Here is a 17554-nt window from a genome sequence, read left to right on the forward strand (position 1 = left end):
CTGACTGAATTTTAGAACAACCTGTAGTAGCTTAACAATAATGAACATTTCCCGTATAAAATGTTAAGCGAGGGATGCGTATTCGATGCAAAAAAATCCGAGTTATCCTCATTTTACTACGTACAGAAAATACTGGCGTTCTGTTTGTGAAAATAATTGAGAAAAATTGTCAAGTTTAATCAATAGAACGTGATTGCAAAAGTGTTATCTGGAAACACCGCTTCAGTTAGAAGTATTCACACAGGATCATTGCCGATAGTCAAAATACTAGCTCTCATATTTTGGGTGGCAACAAGTACAAAACCTGGATAGGTTTTAATCTGCGTTACCCTCCGTCTGTATGACGTCGCCCGGAATTGGCCTCAAGCATTTTTCACTGACCACGTAACCACAAATGCTCGCTGTTCAGTTAGTGCTTACAAGTCAACGATACTACTGAAGCGTATCATTTGAATCGACAGCAGGCAGTAAGAAGTTGACTGATGACATTACATCGAAATAGAATATATATATATATAGCTATTAAAACAATTAATTACGTTATTAAATGGAATAAAATTCATGAATTTACAGCAAAGCGAGCCATAGCAAATGCTGTATTACATCGAAACTTGAACATAGCTAAATTTCATTACGCCTTCGTGTGTTTACTGGACTTTTCCTCACACATGGTTCAAATGGCTCTGAGCTCTATAAGACGTAACATCTGAGGTCATCAGTCCTCTACAACTTAGATCTACTTTAACCTAAGTACATCTAACACATCCATGCCCGAGGCAGGATTCGAACCTGCGACCGTAGCGGTCACGCGGTTCCAGACTGAAGCACCTAGAACCGCTCGGCCACAGCGGCTTGCCTTTTCCTCACACTTTTCAGGCCGTTACGAGCTATGCTTGTGGTGTCAATCAGAAACATCCCATGAAGCAAGTGTCTCAGGCCTTCCTTCCCTCGCCCACCTGATCTGCGCCACTGCACTAGATTTGACCCACCAGAGAGCAGACTAAGGATAGGTGCGTGGAGGAATAGAAGGAGACTGTGTGGACTTGAATACCGAAATTAGGGCTAGCTTATCAGCATCATAACTGCCATGTAAATCGTTTCCTTGATGGGAGTAAACCTGCTAATACAACTGAAATACAACTGTACCGTTCGCAAAAGACCTCGGTTTTGAAGATATGCGAAACTAAATTTCGTTCCTCCGTCCCACCCTACCACTGCAGCAACTAATTAGCGTAAACTGATCTGGATTTTACTAACTCTAAACGAGCGCTGTACTACAACATGACTTAGATAAAGTTTTATCCAAGCAACCTGTTGTATGTGGTATCACAGTGTTTCGTTATGCACAGATGAAAATCACAATTGAGGTGAAGGCAGTGGAAAGTACTGATTGCGTTTGAAGCCGAGAGCTTTTTCAAACCTTCGGTAAGAACTGGATGCATGATCGTTGTGCAGCTAACTTTCTCACCACGACAGCTCACGTTATGTCAAGAAAAGCTGCACTCGCTTCTTAGCCGGGTGACAAGCCACTGGGATACGCAAACAGTCAAGAGTTTATTCAACGCCCTGCTCACCCCATCAACACACCCACCCTGCTGTTTTGTCGATTATATCCCTTCTGCATTTACTGTAACGGATACGACAATAATTCGATTTATTGTTTATCTGATCATTAATCCTGTCAGTTCCTGTAAGAATACGAACACAAAAATTTTAATTTAAATATACTTCTAGTAAATAAAACCGGGTGGTTACAATTAACGTGAAGTCATTCAATGTGAACCAACATAAGATGGAAGAAAGTCATACCAATTTTAGCCACCAGGTGCGAATCTGGCACTCTGGATACAAGAATAACGTACATAAATGTTACCATATGTAATGGGTTAAAACGGGATGAGGGGAGAAAAGGTCAAATAAGTGAGCAACGCATAATGTCGATTTTAATATTGACCGCTGCTTACACAATGTGTTCACCTTAAGCATCACAGATGTCGACGAGATGCTGCAGCGGTAAGAAGACGTGACCAACAGTTGCTGTCAGCAGTTCGGGTAGAGTCTGTGCAACTTGTTCGTGTACGTTGGCCTTCAGATCAGGCAGAGGCCGAACGTGTACCTGGTAAACGCTGTCTTTTAGATATCCCCAGAGCCAAATGTCACATGAATTCAGATCACGAGGTCTTGCAGGCTATCCATATGGAAACCCTGTGGAGATAGCACGTTCGTGGAAGGTTGCATTACGCAGGCCTTTTACTGGCCGAGGATTATGAGGTGTCATTTCCGCGCTTCCTAAGCAGGAATATCATGGTGTTCAAGGAGGTCTCGATAGCGAGAACACATCACAGAACTCTGACAGACCCTCTGGGTGTATTCTCTTCATAGAAGTACGGACCGAGAATAAAGGTGCTTGTGAATCGACATACACAATGTCCAATTTCTTTGTGCACAACACGCCGTTTAATAGTATCCCAAATTCACCAGTTCTGTCCTCTCACTTCGCCCTGTAGTGTAAAATGGGCCTCGCCACTCCGTAGAATGTTGCTCGGTCACATGTCATCATCTTCGATCCGTGCCACAAACCGAAAAGCGAATACAGACCGTTTCTGGCGATAATAAGGTTTCAGCTGCTGCACCGTCTGAATCTTGTACGGATGCCAGTGTAAAATAGACCGCTAAACTTCCCGTTCTGTTGACAATGGGATGGACAGTTCTCGTGACACTGAACGAACAGTAGCTCCACCTGGGACCCTTGCATGGTGGTCAGTTACAGCAACAGCAGTCTCGTTAATAACTTCCATCGGGATAGGACGACTTCCTGTTCAACGTGCCACGGAAAGCTCACCCGTATTTTCCAACGTTGTTCTCGAAACCATTTAATGACATCGAGCCTCTCTTCACACCTTTCAGTCAGTAATCCTTTCTCAGTGTTGCCTTTCATATAAATGTTTCTCTAACAGTGCACGGGCCCTCTTCTTGACAGCCGTACGGTCTCAAATGACAGGGATGTGACAGCGCCGTACAAACAGTGTACAACGCCAGATTCGCATCTGCTGGTCACAACTGGAACCAATGTTTTTCTCCAGAGTAAATCATTCCGCATTAAGGCATTAGCATATCTACCAACTTTCGCTGCAGTACGATAATTACGTCCCACACTGGACTTCCGTGAGTAACTGCACTTTAATTATAAACACAAAGCAACATACACAATAGTTTATGTTACTATGCGGAGACAACAGTCACCCAGTTACAATTACAGGTTACCTAACGGAGTCAGGGGCAACTAAAATTTAGTTTCCTGTGTTTCATATAATTACTGGCCAAAATTAAACCTTTAAAATGCAGTCATAATCTACTCAGCAATCTTACGTCAAAGATTTAACACAGTAAGTGATTAAAGATAGAACTGTGCGTACGTCTTGAGGCAGCGTAAAACATGGCGCGCGATTTACCCAGTCTATATTCATCCAGTATGTGGGAATGAGAGCACTTAGCGACTTTCAACAAACATTAAAAATAATTTTACACATTGCTTAACTTTTTCTCACTGACACTCCACAAGTTAATGAAGGGGAAAAGGCCTACCGCTTACTGCATTTTCGCAGTTCACGCAATAATATTTCAGTATTAGGCACGACGTTGTAATTTACGACTGTGAACTCTATTCGCAATACATTATGCAGACAGTATCCAAGTCTGTACTTACAAAACTATATTGTCGATCAGTAGGAATGACATCATAAACGCTGAGATGTGAGGGAACTAGTTTTTCTTAAGAGGGAGCTACTGAAGCTGTTTTATACTCGTACATGTGATGATATTTCTGGAAATATTACTTTAGCCATTCTCAGTACATAATTTTTTTTTTATTTCAGTGTCAGTTCAGTAATCATTGCAGCAGTAACTGAAATGTAATAGTAACTATGATAATGAAGAACTAACAATGCTGCTGTTCACAGGTAACAAAGAGGAAATTAGAGGCTTCTCAATGAAACTTACTTACGTGTCCTGCCAGTCTTGCTTGCGGGATGAAATCAGAGCTGACCATTTCCAGAATAGTCGACAGGACCGATTGCGGACGCCACAGACAGCGACGAATGGAGGGTCCGAATAAGAGGCTCAGACGGTTCTGCGACCGTGTAGGCTGCAGACTCCTCGACTTGTGCCAAAGGGTGGTTGGGTTTCGGGTTCCGCTGAATAGGTGAGGAGTCGACTATACGCAGGTGGCGGCTGCACGGGTATCAGGGGCTGTGTCGCGTGGACTGGGCGGTTTTTTAAATTAGAGGGTCTCGGGAAAACACAAAAAGGCCTCAGTTACAAAGGGGGCAGGCAGAACACAGGAAGAACGCAGATACAGGAACCAGCGGTATAACAGCTGTGAATTGTCGTAGGTGTGTTGGGAAAGTACCAGAGCTCCAAGCGCTAGTAGAAGGCACTGATGCTCAAATCGTTATAAGCACTGAAAGGTGACTAAAGCCGGAGATAAATTCAGCCGAAATTTTTGCGAAGAACCTAACCGTGTTCCCAAAGGATAGGCTAAACACGGTTGGCGATGGCGTGTTTGTTACTGTTACAAGTAGTTTATCTTGTAGCGAAATTGAAGCAGAGATTTCCTGTGAGTTGTTACGGGTAGAGGCCATTCTTGGCAACCTGAATAAAATAGTAATTGGATCCTTTACCGACCTCCCAGTTCAGATCATACAGTTGTTGAGAGATTCAAAGAAAACTTGAGTTTGATTTCAAACAGGTCCCAGACTCATACGATTATAGTTGGTAGTGACTTTAATTTACATTCGATATGCTGGCGAAAATTGCTAAATGCAATTTCCGAAAGTTATTTCGAGCAGTTACTTCAAGAGCCCACGCAAATAGCAAAGGGTTGTGAAAACACACTTGACCTCTTAACAACAAATAGTTCTGAGTTAATAACGAGCATCAAAACGGATTCAGGGATTAGTGAACATAGGGTTGTCGTAGCGAGATTGATTATTGGAACCCTCAAATCCTCCAAAAGTAAATAAAAAATATACCTATTCAAGGAATCAGATAAAAATTCACTTGGCGCCTTCCTGAGAGACAATTTCCACTCCTTCCAAACTAACAATATAAGTGTCGAGCAGATGTCGCTTGAATTCAAAGAAATAGTATCGATAGGAATTGAGAGATTTTTTACTGAATTAATTAACAAACGACGGAGATGATTATCCTTGATACACAAAACAGGTTAGAACACTGTTGCAGAAACAACGGAAAAAACCATTCCAAATTTAAACAGATGCAAAATGTCCAAGACTGGCGATCTTTTACAGAAGCCCGAAATTTAGCGCAGATTTAAATGCGAGACGCTTACAATAGTTTCTACAACTAAACTTTGTCTCGAAACCTGGCAGAAAATCCAAAGAGATTCCAGCCGTATGTGAAGTATGCTAGCGGCAAGACAGAATCAGTACCTTCTCTGCGCGATGGCAATGGAGATACTCTCGTAGGCAGTGCTGCCAAAGCAGAATCACTAAACAGTATCTTCTGAAATGCCTTCACAAAAGACGACGAAGTAAATATTACAGAATTCGAATCAAGAACAACTGCCAAATGAGTAACGAAGAAGTACGTATCCTCGGAGTAGTGAAGAAACTTAAATCACTTAATAAAAGCAAATCTTCTGGTCCATATTGTATACCAATTTGTTTCCTTTCAGTGTATGCTGATCCAATAGCTCCATACTTAAAAATCATATACAACCGTTCGTTCGTCGAAAGATCCCTACCCAAAGACTGGACAGTTGCACAGGTCACACCAATATCCAAGGAAGGCATTAGGTTCAAATGTTTCAAATGGGCCGGCCGAAGTGGCCGTGCGGTTAAAGGCGCTGCAGTCTGGAACCGCAAGACCGCTACGGTCGCAGGTTCGAATCCTGCCTCGGGCATGGATGTTTGTGATGTCCTTAGGTTAGTTAGGTTTAACTAGTTCTAAGTTCTAGGGGACTAATGACCTCAGCAGTTGAGTCCCATAGTGCTCAGAGCCATTTGAACCATTTTTTGTTACAAATGGCTCTGAGGACTATGGGACTGAACTTCTGAGGTCATCAGTCCCCTAGAACTTAGAACTACTTAAACCTAACTAACCTAAAGACATCACACACATCCATACCCGAGGAAGGATTCGAACCTGCGACCGTAGCGGTCGCTCGGTTCCAGACTGTAGCGCCTATAACCGCTCAGCCATTCCGGCCGGTGAATGTATTTGGAGTAATCCACTATATTACAGGACCATATCATTGACGTCGATATGCAGCAGGATTTTGGAACCTATATTGTGTTCGAACATTATGAATAACCTCGAAGAAAACTGTCTATTGACACACAGTCAATATGGATTTCGAAAACATCGTACTTGTAAAACATACGTAACTCTTTATTCGTATGAAGTGTTGAGAGCTATTGACAAGGGATTTCAGATTGATTCCGTATTTCTAGATTTCCGGAATGCTTTTGACACTGTACCACACAAGCTGCTTGTAGTGAAATTGTGTGCTTATGGAATATCGTCTCAGTTATTGGACTGGATTAGTAATTTCCTGTCAGAGATGTCACAGTTCGTAATGATTAATGGGAAGTTAAAGAGTAAAGCACAGGTAATTTCTTGCGTTCCGAAAGATAGTGTTGTTGGCCCTTTGCCGTTCTTATCTATATAAACGCTTAGGGAGACAATCTGAGCAGCCGTATTAGGTTGTTTGCAGATGACGCTGTCGTTTATCGACTAGTAAAGTCGTCAGAAGATCAAAACAAATTGCAAAACAATTTATAAAAGATATCTGTATGGTCCAAAAATTGTCAATTGACCCTAAATAACGAAAAGTGCGAGGTCATCCACTAAAGTAGTCCGTTAAACTTCGGTTACACGATAAATCAGTCTAATCTAAAGGACCTAGATTCAGCCATATACCTAGGACTTAAAGTTACGAAAAACTTAAATTGGGATGAAAAAAAGAATGGTTCAAATGACTCTAAGCACTAGGGGACTTAACATCTGTCCCCTAGACTTAGAACTACTTAAACCTAACTAACCTAATGACATCACACACGTCCATGCCCGAGGCAGGATTCGAACCTGTGACCATAGTAGCAGCGCGGTTCAGGACTGAAGCGCCTAGAACTACTCGGCCACAGCGGCCGGCAAATTGGAAGGAACATATAGCAAAGGTTGTGGCTAAAGCAAACCAAAGACTGCGTTTTTTGTCAGTACACTGAGATATGTAACAGATCTGCTAAGGAGACTGCCTACAATACGCTTGTCTGTCTTCTTTTAGGAAACTACTGTGCGGTGGGGGTTCTCTACCTGATAGGATTGACGGAGTACATCGAAAAATTTGAAAGAAGGGCAGCACGTTTTGTATTATCACGATATAGGGGAGAGAGTCACGCGAATGATACAGTATTTTGGGTGGACATGATTTAAACAAAGGAGTTTTTCGTTGCGGCCGAATCTTCTCACGAAATTCCATTCCCCAACTTTCTCCTCTGAATGCGAAAATATTTTGTTGAGACCGACCTACGTAGGGAGAAACGATCATCATGACGAAATTAAGGTAAATCAGAGTTCGTACTGAAAGACATAAGTGACTTCTTTCCGCGAGCTGTACGAGAATGGAATAATGGAGAACTGTGAAGGTGGTTCGATGAACCCTCTGCCATGTAGATGTAGATGTAGATGTAGATGTACCTGGAAACCCTGACGTATTTAGTTTTCTCTGTCGTGTCCTTGTCTAAGACGTTTTCTGTTTAAAACTTTTAGTATGTTACTCCAATCTTTCGTAACACCGTACTTTCCCACGATGATAACTACATTGACGTGGGTCAGTCGTTGGCCTTCGCCACCGAGAACGTGTGATAGGGCACGTACATTTGTTTTCGAATTGACTTCGATACGCATTGTCTAGGCGCCGTTGGAACATGTAAGATGTATTTACTCTGCTGTGTCAAGTAAGTACATTGGTCTTTAGAAAGATAGCGTTGCTTTTATTTGTGGACACGGAATGTGGAAAGTTAAAAGCTAATGCCGTCGCTCGAACAATTTGTTTGTGGTGGTCTTGTCGAATATTACGTAATAAATCCCATCCCACTCTCGTTGATGTAGTTAGGTACCTAAATGGTTTTCACTCAGCCGTTTTAGATTTCATTTTGTACAATTTTCACGTTACCCTCACCGAATACACTTGTAGGATTCAAGCTGTTTTGAAATTTGCTGCACTAGCGTCGAAGAGTACCGCTCAAAAGAAGCTCGATCGTGTTTGTAAAAGCTGTGGTATAGGTTATGACAAAATAATGCTATTGTTCCTCTACTTTTAACATTTCAGGCAGCAAACCACATGATGCTTTTTTTCTTGTTGCAGACAGCACACCTGGACGAGAGGTGCTGTACTGGACTGTTGACACCACAGGATAAGAGGTAAGGGACGCACCAGGTTGTATTCTTTTAGCTTCCAGTATTCTAAAATATTGTTTGTAGAAGTGAACCTCCGTGGCTGAATTTTTCAACAAACGAGGGACGTGTTAGACAGTAATGGTTCAAAGTACAGTACAACAAAACACTATTACGGTTGTTTATTTAGCTTGGTCCAGTGAACAGAAATGTAGGTATACTACCTGCTGGAAAACGAGACGTGGCATCATTGTTAGACAACCGAACCAAGGCTTCCAACAAAATGGACAAACTGGCGTGGCATCATGCATTTCTCGGTGCCAAGCAAAGTCATTTGCGTCGACGAAATAAATCTCGGGTGAACAGCCTGGTATGAGTGTGCATAGGACACAATATTTCAGCAATCGACCACGTTGCCATCATTAGGTGCATCAGCGCACCTGATGTTGGCAACGTGGTCGATTGCCAAAATACTGTGTCCTATATTGAATAGAATTGGGGAGCAGAGGAGTTTGTGGCACAACTTGACTAGAAGAAGGGATAGGTTGGTAGGACATGTTCTGAGGCATCAAGGGATTACCAATTTAGTAGTGGAGGGCAGCGTGGAGGGTAAAAATCGTAGAGGGAGACCAAGAGCTGAATACACTAAGTAGATTCAGAAGGATGTGGGCTGCAGTAGGTACTGGGAGGTGAAGAACCTTGCACAGGATAGGGTAGCATGGAGAGCTGCATCAAACCAGTCTCAGGACTGAAGACCACAACAGCAACAACAATGCACACTCATACCAGGCTGTTCACCCGAGATTTATTTCGTCATAAAATACGCCTGGAGAAATTGAAGAATCACGTCATTTGCATCGATCTTCTAAAAAGGATAAAGAGGCAGCAGATTGTCGACTACGAGAAGAACTGGATGAAACCTGTATGTAGATTAACGTTCCTCTACAAAAACAAAAGATGGCAACAAACTTTTCTTTAACGATGTGACAGGCGTCAGACAAGGATACATTTTGTCATCATTCCTTTTTGTATTAGTCAAGAGTTTCATAATGAGGAAAAGTGTGAACAACTGCAACATGTCCGCCGCTCGTGGTCTCGCGGTAGCGTTCTCGCTTCCCGAGCACGGGGTCCCGGGTTCGATTCCCGGCGGGGTCAGGGATTTTCACCTGCCTCGAGATGACTGGGTGTTTGTGTTGTCCTCATCATTTCATCATCATCCAGGAGAGTGGCGAAATTGGACTGAGCAAAGATTGGGTAATTGTACGGGCGCTGATAACCACGCAGTTGAGCGCCCCACAAACCAAACATCATCATCATCATCATCACTGCAACATGATCATATGCTGGACTGAGCAGCCTACAATTACGGAGCCGATGAAATCGTTTTCTGTTAGAAACACTGTAAGCAACCGTCGTTTTTCTAGCATACTATATGGCGTGTGTATGGTGTTGCCTAATACTGTCTCCACAATGGAATTCTCAAGCTTGCAAATGACTGACTGCCATTGGCAACCTACACCTAGGAATCTCTACAAAACGTTATAGTGTTGTGGTTTTACTCCAGTTTAGCAAATCAAACCAATTGTTCCTATCGGAATGCTACTAGAATGAATCACAACTTGAATACCATAAATGATTTATTCTCAATAAATACAGAATGCAAAAATTATATGGATATGAAGTACAGAGTATCAGATTCTACCCTAAATGTAACGTCGGAACTGGCGGAACATACGTTTGACTTTCTTTAGACCACGCCTCCGTTTGTTAGACGTACACAAAATTGGCCTATCCGCCGAACCGGAGTGCGCGCACCACCTATTGAAGTACGGACAGCAGTTGTACTGCACCGATGATATGGTCCGTGGGTCGTTGGCCGCTTTGCACGTGACGTACGTGGCGTACCTGCAATTCCCTGCCTACCCTGTGGACCCAGTATGCCGTCCGCAAACTCCTGCGGCTGAAATTATCTCAGAACAAGACAGAACACGACTCAACATTTCTATTTGCTCACTGACCAGGAACAGAAATTCGACTCTAGTATTCTTCCATAAAGAATCGCATGAATGTCCATCGTACTCCACATGGAGGTAAAGAATCATCACTCGAGGAAACGGAATAACAGCTCTCTTCCCAGAGAGGGTTGGGTTGGGTTGTTTGGGGGAAGAGACCGAACTGCGAGATCATCGGTCTCATCGGATTAGGGGAGGATGCCGGCCGTGCCCTTTCAAAGGAACCATCCCGGCATTTGCCTGGAGCGATTTAGGGAAATCACAGAAAATCTAAATCAGGATGGCCGGACGCGGGATTGAACCGTCGTCCTCCCGAATGTGAGTCTAGTGTGCTAACCACTGCGCCACCTTGCTCGGTCTCTTCCCAGAGAAACAACATTAAACATTGCTTTAATAGAAATATAAATTGAAAAAGAGTTTATTGAGTATTTAAGGGGGTATGATGGCGAAATCTTGCCGCCCCGCAACGCCGTAAAACTCAAAACTAAGGACCACCAAGATTGATGGAACGGTCAGATGTATAGGGCAAAAAATAAAAGGTGATAAGAGAGACGCAAAGTGGGTAAAAATTGGAAACGTATGTACTCAAATATTACTACAAAATAGGTACTACAAGATATTCACAAAAGTTCCTTATTTCGGCATCCCTAGATGTAATAAGGGAGACGTCGGTGCAGAGATCTGCTGTAGAAACTTCGTGGCAGATTAAAATTATGTAGTGTACCGGGACTCGAAACCGGGACCTTTGTCTCTCGCAGGCGTTTGCCCCATCGATTGGGCTATCCAAGCACGACTCACGACCTGCCCTCACAGCTTTATTTCCGCCAGTATCTCATCTCCTACTTTTCTCGGATCAAGTCTTTGTCCGGCACACAATTTTAGTCTGGCAGGAAGTTTCATTTCAGTACACATTACGCTGCAGAGTAAGAAGTTCAGTCTGGGTCAGCAGCAGAGTTGGGAATGGTCCAGGAGCCTTCCAACATACGCGATAGATATTGCAACTAGACTGTAAGTATTTACGCAATGATTCACCTGTACCCCGCTCCTATCCCACCGGCCGCCCTATCCGTAGGTGAGACTCGGAAGACGATAGTAAAATCAGCACACAAGGTCAGTATGTTTCACCAATTTTGAAGATGAGTTATCACCATTACGTTTCAAAAGATCAAGTGCTAAGAAAAGGCCTACAAAGATAATCATCTTATGTAAATTAAAGTTGGTGGGAGGGAAAGGAAAGGAAAGGGAAGGGAAGGGATTATTGATGTCAGCTGCTTCGGGTCTGTACGCGGAATCAGCGGCGACAAGTGAAAATCTGTTCCGGACCAGGATTCGAATGGTTCAAATGGCTCTGAGCACTATGGGACTTAACAGCTGTGGTCATCAGTCCCCTAGAACTTAGAACTACTTAAACCTAACTAACCTAAGGACATCACACAACACCCAGTCATCACGAGGCAGAGAAAATCCCTGACCCCGCCGGGAATCGAACCCGGGAACCCGGGAGCGGGAAGCGAGAACGCTACCGCACGACCACGAGCTGCGGACGCAGGATTCGAATCCTGGGATCTTCGTCTTACTAGGCAGCTGCGTTAGCCACTGCGTCACCCGGATGCAGTCTACCTGGGAATGCCCCATTCCCACCTAATAACAGCTGTCCGCAGTCCCCACCCGTCGCATCCACGCTTGCTCCTCTGAGATTGGCGCAGGAGTCGCACGTAATTGCACATCCGTACAGAAGGTGGTGAATTCATTGCTCATTGGGGGCGAATCAACTATTTCAATGCTTGATATCTGTTCTTCGGACACTTCAGAAAGAACAGATACCACGCATTCATTTAACTGCACATAATCGTTGCTGAAATCTAACTGAAGCATGCGGGGCACGTTCAACATGTTGAAAAATGAAAGGATCCTCAAATCAGCACTGTTGTGGAAACGAACCTCGTAATACCTGGAAACTAACTTTTGCAAAGGGTCTTCTTTGCTTGGACATAAACTGCGAGGAAGCTGGAAACTTGGCAGCTGATCGAGTTCTCGAGCAGGAACATTATTGCCTGTTATGTTAATTAGCCCGTTATGTTAAGTCAAAGAATCCCGACCGAGGCGTTTTCAGGTCTGTTACTGTATATACTGTATCTTAATGCTGAGTCTGTCGTATACACTGACGAAATTGGTGCTTTACTTTGTAACAAAGCTGAAATTGTTGGAATATGACCCAAGGCTGCCAAAACTGGGAATCGTCTATGTTACAGTGCATCTGTGATTGAAACAAATACTCAGCAATAGCTTCACAGCATTTGTTGAAATTCTCCACAGCCATTACATGTTTCCTTACAACAGATCGTAAGAGACACGTATTCAAGGTGTAAGAAAGAGATGTACGATGTCGCCCCTACAGTTCAGTCTATACAGCGAAGAAGCAACGACGGAAAAGAAAAAAATTGCATTAAAATTCAAAATGAAAGGGTGTTAGTCATAAGATTCGCTGATGACTTTTCTATCCTAAGTGAAAGAAGAACAATTACACAATGTAATGAATGGAAAGAACGACGTAATGAGTAGAGAATATGGAATGAGAGTAAATCGAAGAAATACGAAACTAATGCAGACGAGCAAAAATGAGGAAAGAAACTTCACATCGGAAATGGGAATCACGAAGTAGCGAATTTATGGGATTCTGATACCTTGGTAGCAAAATAACTTATGATGGACGAGGCACTGCCAAAGAGAGCATTCCTGGCAAGAGAAGTCTTCTGGTATAAAACATAGGCCTTAAATTGAAGGAGAATTTCTGAGATTGTTCGTATTAAGCACAGCATTGTATGGTAGTTAATCATGGACAGTAGGGAAACCGGAACAGAGAATCGAAGCATTTGAGATATGGTGGTATAGAAGATCGTTTTTAAAATTCGATGGACTGATAAAGTAATAAGTGAGGAGACTCTTCGCAGAATCGGCGAGGAAAGTAATGTATGGAAATCACTGACAAAAAGGAACAAGATGATATGACTTCTGTTAAGACATCAGACAATTACTTCCATGATACTAGATGGAGCTATATAGGGTTAAGAACCATACAGGAAGACAGAGATTAGAGCACATGCAGTAAATAATTGGAACTGCTCCTCTGACATGGAATGGTTGGCAAAGGAGAGAAATTCGTGGGGAGCCACATCAAACTAGTCAGAAGGCTAGTGGCCCAAAAATAAAATCATTTTTTGGTCAACAAGTCATTAGCTGTCTGAATTGCCTCAATGTGACATCAAACAGGCTTTCTCAAAGACCTCTATTGAGAAACACCGGACGCAGGACTCGCATAATAGACGAGCCGTTGATGGAGGAAATCCCTAACACGTTAAGTCGACAGACATTGTAGGGGAGAAGAGCAGGTGTGATACAGTGAATATTTGGAACATCACTTGCAACACTTGGTTAACAAATGGTTTTGTAGTACTTACATAAATAACCGAGAGGAGAGTAACACACCAAGCGTTATAATTTTTCTTATATGGTGTTCACTCTAAATAGTACGAGATATTCGATTTGATGCCAGGTGCGAATGCAGTAGGACTAACTGACATTTAGATGTTTACGTCTCTTCGTTACGGGCAATGACTCAAAACTGCATGTGGGTTCATCCCAAACCGTGACGGAATTAGTATTTTTGTAAACGCCAACTTTCAAATTGCCATATTTTAAATAATGTACAGATATAACTTTTGCACGCATTTTAACTTCAGCTTTCCTGTCAACATTTTTCCTGACTTTCGCAAGGAGTTTTACCACCGATACGCCTCAAAATATTAAAGCTACTCTTCCAGCTCGATAACTGTTACCATTTCCTTCAAGTATGCTTCAACTGTTCCGAAAAACCTATCCCTTTTCTATGTAACCAATAACTGGGTCGTGTTTGTAAGGAAATAAGATCAACTCCCTGTGTGAGATATATACATGCCACTAATAGCCCGCATCTCGTGGTCGTGCGGTAGCGTTCTCGCTTCCCACGCTCGGGTTCCCGGGTTCGATTCCCGGCGGAGTCAGGGATTTTCTCTGCCTCGTGATGGCTGTGTGTTGTGTGCTGTCCTTAGGTTAGTTAGGTTTAAGTAGTTCTAAGTTCTAGGGGACTGATGACCGTAGCAGTCAAGTCCCATAGTGCTCAGAGCCATTTGAACCATATACATGCCACTAATAACAATACCTATGAGGGAGCAGTGAGCAAAGAACCATCCATCATCATTATCAGTCATTTCTTTAATATTGGGAAAGCTGAATATTCCATGTTGAAATTTTAAAGGAAAAGATATACATCAAATTTGCACCCGCTCGCAACAAATATCTCCCGTCAAGATTTTGTGTGTTGACGAACCCTTCACGAAATTAAGCTTGAGAATATCACAAAGCATTTGAAAATATTTACAAACATGGCAAGTCGCTATTGTTGCATACGGACACGCTTGTCGACTGTATGTTTCTTTCTCAGAAACTAAATACGATATTCGTCAATGTCAGAGAGGTAACGACGTAAGTGCAGTAAATCAGACAAGAAAAATTTGAAAGTCTTCACGTAATCGATCTATGACAGGCAGAAATTAATTAAAAATGCTTAGTGCAGATAGTAATTAGCATAATAATTAACGAAAGAGTTAATACGGGTATATTTGAATAATACACAGCAAAAGTATGAAATTCACGAAAGTAATCTTACACTGCTGACTCAAGATGAGGCTCTCGTCGGTACATTGACCACTGGGAGATAACAACAAACTGAACGTGTTGTCATGTTGGTCAACATCCAAAGTACACACTGTGGCGCCTGGGAGACTTTCCTGGCTCCGGCTCCTCGAGGAAAAATATTTACGACGGCTATTTACTTTCTGATTTCAAGGGACGGACGCGGCGCCTTAGTATTGAGTGTGTACTAACAAATACGTACGGGCCTTTAGGAAAACAGTATGAAAGTACTGGTGAGTGATGAAACAAGGCACCCAATTTCTCGTCTCAAACTTCCCAGCAAAACTCCGAGACGAAAATCTAGAATTACAAGTACCTCATTACATGGTAAATATTGACACCGTTAGGTCTGTTGCTCATAGATATTACTTACTTTAATTACCTAATGTTTAATTAAAAAACTATTTCCAGTACTTGGTTTATATAAGATATGTGCTGCTTCGCCATGCTTTAGTACTGATTCGATTTTCCTGAATATGTCATTATAAATCCATTAGTATCCGTAAGAAACCGCCTGTAGTCGACTTGATGATTATGCGACAAAGGCTACAGTTACGTGATTTCAAAACAACAGGAGTACCGAAATTCGGCGAGAATATGCCAGCAACAAGCAAATATATATCCAATTATCAATTTAACTTGTTCAGCGATTAGTACTCAGGCTAACAGTTTATACCTGGAGAAATGCAACAGTAGATGTTTGCAAATGGTATAACGCATGCTATAAATTAAAACTATTAATAAAATAGAAAGTGTGATAAAACATTCGTTAAATTTTACTTTGAAATGATGTTGCAAAAGCTTCTGGGCCGTGTTAGTAAATGGTGTGAGCATGTTTAGCGCAGGAGTACTGCAGTTTTATATTCAGTGCCCTCCACACATTGCTACCATCATATAATGAGGCAATAGCTGATGCAACGAACAGTACAGCACCAGTTACTACCCATTGTCCATTGTGCCTGCCCGTATCTTCATATGTGTGCCAGGCATAAACAACTATGTTCAAGAAAAGTATACGTGAGTTGTACTGCGGTTTTCTCTGGCTTACAAATGAAATTAAAAAATCCGTGACACGTCGTTGGCAGACACCTTCAGACAGAGGCCACGCTTTTTCGCACCATATATCACTCAAGTGAGCAGCAAGCGTTACGGCTCCTTACGTTTCGCTTTTATATTTAAAAGAATAAAATGGATTACCTATGACAGTCCCCTCTCGTAATATCTGGAAGCCCACGATACATCGAATGACAATGTAGCATGGTTTATAAACTCATAAGTCATCAATTTGTGGCACCTGCGCACGTTGACAGGTTGTCTTTAATACTTCCTAGCAGCTCTGCGAGTTTATATAGGCTAGTCTCATACTGTGCCACAAAATGAATTTGGTTTTTCGTGAACGTCTCTCTGAAGCTTACTGTTTAAACACCAAGTGAACTGACGTGGATTACACGAGCTTTAGTTTATGTAATATGACTAACGGGAAGCACGAGCTATGGACCTGTTTACAGTGAAATTAAGTGTATGGAGTCATTGGTGCTATGTTGTCTTACTTTAAGATGTCTTCCACAGTGCCGTGCGCATCTCTCAACTTCGTTGACAGGCGACTCTATGGGACACAAAACGTTTATTATACGCTGCTTCTGTCTGTAGCTTCAGATTATCATGAAAATGACCCATTCCTCTTTCTCCCACCGTGGAGTTTCTTTGATTCCGAGCGATATGCCTGCTGTTTAGACTCCCGTCCGAAAGTGTGTTGCGCAAAGAGCACAATTTGGATAAGTTTGTGGAGAGCAACTGCTGTTGGTTCAGTACTGAGAGTGATCCTAGTCTCCAAGCACCGAAAGTGAAGGATACTCGGCGGATAACTTTTGTAGCGCTTCAGTTTTAAGCGAGTTTCATCTCTCTGCGCGCGACCGTGGTGGCTTTCATCTTCAAGTGCTCTCTGAAACGTTTAAAAAGTTCCAGAGAAGAATGTGCAATAGAGAAAAAGAGAAATGTTGCAAAGTGACAGAAAACGCTCCGCAGTTCCAATACTGATCTACATTCACATGTAAATAGTACAGTTTCAAATTAACATTCTTCATTTAATCCACTGTTGCTCCGTAATGACAAAAATTGTAAGTGAGGTTGCGTGGTGGTTACGACATTCGGAAGCGAGGCTAATACAAATGCAATTTCCGCGATTTCCTTGAATCACGTCAGGTGAACGCTGGAATGGTTCCTTTGAATGCCACAGTAAGTATCCATTCCCACCCGCGTGCAACACGAGGTAGTGTTTCATCTATAGCGCCAATGTTGCAGGCGAGATGTTAACCATCTTCATATTCGCTTAAAGTAGTATCTTTTGCGCGTAATAGAAAAAACGCTGATATTTCACATTGACGTGTGTCAAG

At 42.5% G+C, this 17554-nt stretch overlaps 1 protein-coding gene across 1 annotated transcript in view; it reads left to right on the forward strand.

Moving 5' to 3' along the window:
* Nucleotides 1-17554, forward strand: part of LOC126188070 (discoidin domain-containing receptor 2-like) — a 378437-nt gene that overhangs the window by 92131 nt on the left and 268752 nt on the right. The window contains exon 2 of the mRNA XM_049929516.1: nucleotides 8390-8445. The gene's annotated coding sequence lies outside the window, so the exon portion shown is untranslated. The remainder of the gene's footprint in view (nucleotides 1-8389; nucleotides 8446-17554) is intronic.

The sequence above is a fragment of the Schistocerca cancellata genome, chromosome 5 (genome assembly GCF_023864275.1).
Source record: "Schistocerca cancellata isolate TAMUIC-IGC-003103 chromosome 5, iqSchCanc2.1, whole genome shotgun sequence".
In the NCBI taxonomy this organism is placed as follows: Eukaryota; Metazoa; Arthropoda; class Insecta; order Orthoptera; family Acrididae; genus Schistocerca; species Schistocerca cancellata.